A 4,066-nucleotide genomic window follows, 5' to 3' on the forward strand; every position below is an offset into this window, starting at 1 on the left:
CTGGAATGAAATACCAGAGGAAGTGGTGGAGAGTGATACAAATACAACATTAGAAAAGGCATCTGGATGGGTACATGAACAGGAATGGTTTACAGGGATATTGGCCAAGTGCTGGAAAATAGGACTAGATTAGTTGAGGATATGTGCTCAGCATGGCCGATTTCGATCGAAGGATCGAAGCATTTCTCCGCTATAAAACTCTATGACTCTGAACGATGTGCCGAGAGGAAGTGAGAATGGCAGAGGCGATGTCATTGGGAAACATTGATTAAAGTCAACAGATGTAATGGTGCGGAGTGAGGACGATCAATTTGAAGACAATTAGTAAAAACATACATGTCAGTGTTCATTAATCAAAGCTAAATTAACACGAATTAAATATTTCACAGATAAACCATTTAATATGTATCTGTTTACTATGATGAAAATTGCAATGGATATGAAACCGATGAAGTGCTGGTGGTTGGTTTTGGAATTGAGGATGATATGAACTATTGGCTGGTTAAAAACAGGTCCGTACTCTATGAAATAATAAACACCTGATCATAGACGGAGAAGGGACAGTGACATGGAATGAATTTCCTGTCTCTGTGCTGCAAACTGTGTATCTGTTCAGCGAGCACGTAACACTGTGTTTGTCTGGAAGTGAAGGCTTAATGGTTGTGCTGTCTGAGATGATATCTAATAAAAGGTCTGAGGCAGGTGTCCCATCACCAAGTAACGCACTTACAAGTGTACGGTTCTTGACGGAAGGATTGCTTCATACAGAGGCAGGCATCAGAGTGTCATTATCCCTGAATCACAACCATTTTTTAAACTTACCAGTACAAATTACAAACATGCGGTTAAAATTAACAGCTATACACAACAAAAGACAATTTACTGGGGAAATGGGCGGCAAAGTCAGATCCCAAACCCAACTGAACAACCTGTTCACAGGGAAACAAGGACAAATCTAGAATCACTTGTCACTAGAGCACTGATGGGATCAGATTAACAGCCCCAATTTTGGAACGTAGAACGTAGAATTTTACAGCCCAGTACATGCCATTTAACACTCGATGTTGTGCCGACCTGTGGAACCAATCTGAAGCCCATATAACAAACATTATTCCATTTTCGTCCATATGCCTGACCAATGACCATTTAAATACTCTGAAATTTGGCAATACCTCTACTGTTGCAGGTAGAGTTCCAAGCCCCTACAACAATCTGAGAAAAGAAACTACCACTGACATTGGTCCAATATCTATCACTGTTGATTTTAAAGCCCTCCTGCCAGCCATCGCCATTCAAGGAAAAGCCACTCACTATCCAACCTATCAAATATTTTAATTAACTTTTGTGTCTCAATTAATTCACCTCTCAAACTTTTTCCTAACGAAAACAACCTTAACTCCCTCAGCTTTTTTTCCTAACGAAAACAACCTTAACTCCCTCAGCTTTTCCTTTTTATATCTCCCTCCATAACTGGCGATTTCCCAGTAAATCTCATCTGAACCCGTTCCAAAGCATGCACATTCTTCCTGTAATATGGTGACCAGAACTGTGCACATTACCCAGAGTGTGGTTGCAACAGAGTTTAGTCCGGCTTGAAGCATGATCTCCTATTTCCGAAACTGAATCCCCCTATCAATCAAAGCTAACACACCATATGCCATCTCAATAACCCTATCAATCTGGGAGGCTACATTCAAACATCGATGTACCTCGACACCGAGATCTCTGTGCTCATCTGCACAAGCACGAATCTGACTATTCGCCCATTACATTGGATTCCTTCCAAACCGAATCACCTCACCCTTTTCCGCGTTAAACTGCATTCGCCACCTTTCGTCATAGCTCTTCAGCTTATCTACTTATCTCTGCAATCCATACATCCTTAGTAACTGTCCACAACTCTAACGAACTTAATGTCATCCGCATATTAATCCACCATCCTTCTGTACTCTCATTCAGTTCATTTATATACAAGTCGACGAAAATAAGTGGATCCAAAAAGTGATCCTTGTAGTACTTCATTAGTAACTGAACTCGAGAATGAATATTTTCCATCAACTACCACCGTCTGTCTCCTTTCAGCGATTTATTCTATGAGGCGTCGCTGGCTGCCGTTATTACAATCATGGCAGTCAGGCTTGGAAGAAGCAGTCACATCTTCAGGGCGAGATTGGATACAAAATATTTGATTAAATAAGTCCTGTGGTTCGGGTGAATATACACACACAGAGACACACACACACAGACACAGACACACACACACTGACACATACACACATTTCTACATGATTTCCCAGAGGAAAAAGTATGTGGGTGGCGTATCAAAACATAGACATTATTGTTTTATAAGGTAGATAGTATAACAGTGTAATGTGTGCTGGAATAGTTTGGTAAAGCTGGAAATGTGATTTGGGCAGGGTAACCGGATATGGAACAAATTTTAAGGCCGAGGTATCGTTGCAGTTCAGGAGACACTGGGTAACCTGTGCCCAAATCAACACATGCTCTGCACAGACTATATCCTGTAGGAGGCAATATCAGAACGATGATGGTAAAAAAAAACTCTGAGAAAACCTCCTCCTCCATACGGCAAGAAGGAAATCTCCAGGAGGCCATCTATAAAGCTCTCACTCGTCCCTATTCACTTTCCCCTGCATATCTACTCCAGCTGCAGACCTATCCCTGATAAGGATCTCACCTCATGCCATTTTAAATTGTGTAGTGAGTCCATTCGGAATGCACAGATCAGCAATTGATGTAAAAGAAAACAATTGACTCTTTCCAGCCTAATGCAACTTATTCTTTACAACTCATTATCTACCTCAGTAATTCCAGAATTCAGTCCCTAAAATAATTCCAATTGTATACCAGAGTTACAACAGATGCTTCTCCAAACATGTCTCCTTTATTAGCGTTTTGATTCCAACACCAATGGATTTTCTTATTTTCCAGCTGGGGAACAGACTGGGGTGAAGACGTGTACATCAAAATTGCAAAGGATAGAGGGAATCACTGTGGAATTGCCAGTTTTGTGCGGTACCCTGTCGTGTAACGAGCCAACTGATAAGACAGAGCTTCATCAATCCCAGCTGAATGAAAATCCGGACTATTTCTGTTAATGCTGACTCATTCAAAGACATTGCTTTAATTGTCTGCTGCAAATTTCAAAAGTGAAATAATAACGATTTTTGCACATTTCTATCGCTTCATATAAAACCAATGGCATTGTCTGATTGATACATATCGCCACTGTAAATGATAGAGTGAATACATTCTCCAGCTTGTAGAAGACAATAATCTGCATGTACTGCTGATGTCCAACAATATAATAAAGGCTGCCAGCAATCATTTGCGGAGCTTGTTTGTTCCAAAGGAACGTATTTGCCTTTGTGCCGAATGAATTGTCTTGTCTGCTGTGAAATCTATTGTCAAACCACGTTGTAGACAAATGCACAGAAAAAATGAAGAGTCTGTGTTTTTTGACACCAGCACAGTTACTGAATAAATGCAATGGGGTTGTTGAGGGCAATAAGGCTTAATTGAACAGAGTCTAAGCAGAAACCCTCCTGGAAACAGGATAAGCTGGCCAGACTGTAGACTGGGAGTGTCCCGATGAGATTCAGTTCAGACAAATGCGAATATGTAATTTCATCTATTGATTAGCACTGAACAGAAAAACTGGTAAACGGAGTATTTTATGTATGGCAAAGCAATACTGGTGGAGAACCGTCAATGACAAAAATAGGTCACACACAGATCTGTGAAATAGACAAATACTGGTTTATTTCTGACGATATCATGGGCAAGAGAAATTGATAGGAATGGTACAGCATGGACACACTGCACAGGTAATTCCAGGATTCTCTATCCCGTGTTGTAGATACAAATAGTGTGCATAGTGTTACATCCGTGTTCCAGTCGTGCATTGTTAATTCCAAGAAAATATGAATTAAATTATATTGAATGGAAAAAAGAATGTAATTGTAACAGGGATGTCCGTTCTTCGTCTTGTGCAGGTGCTCATATCCAGTATCCTCGTTTCAATGCTTATGCAGGTTGGTGTGCA

At 40.5% G+C, this 4,066-nt stretch overlaps 1 long non-coding RNA gene across 2 annotated transcripts in view; it reads left to right on the top strand.

Annotated features, from left to right (window-relative positions):
• The window catches only part of LOC122552134, an 18,557-nt gene that overhangs the window by 9,172 nt on the left and 5,319 nt on the right, over positions 1 to 4,066 (top strand). Inside the window, exon 2 of one of the 2 annotated variants that reach the window (XR_006312314.1) lies at positions 2,953 to 3,348. The exons of the other annotated variant lie outside the window; for it this stretch is intronic. This is a non-coding gene — a long non-coding RNA (uncharacterized LOC122552134). Of the gene's footprint in view, positions 1 to 2,952; positions 3,349 to 4,066 lie in introns of those variants that run through there. 2 annotated transcript variants of the gene reach the window in all.

This window comes from Chiloscyllium plagiosum, chromosome 8 (assembly GCF_004010195.1).
Source record: "Chiloscyllium plagiosum isolate BGI_BamShark_2017 chromosome 8, ASM401019v2, whole genome shotgun sequence".
In the NCBI taxonomy this organism is placed as follows: domain Eukaryota; kingdom Metazoa; phylum Chordata; class Chondrichthyes; order Orectolobiformes; family Hemiscylliidae; genus Chiloscyllium; species Chiloscyllium plagiosum.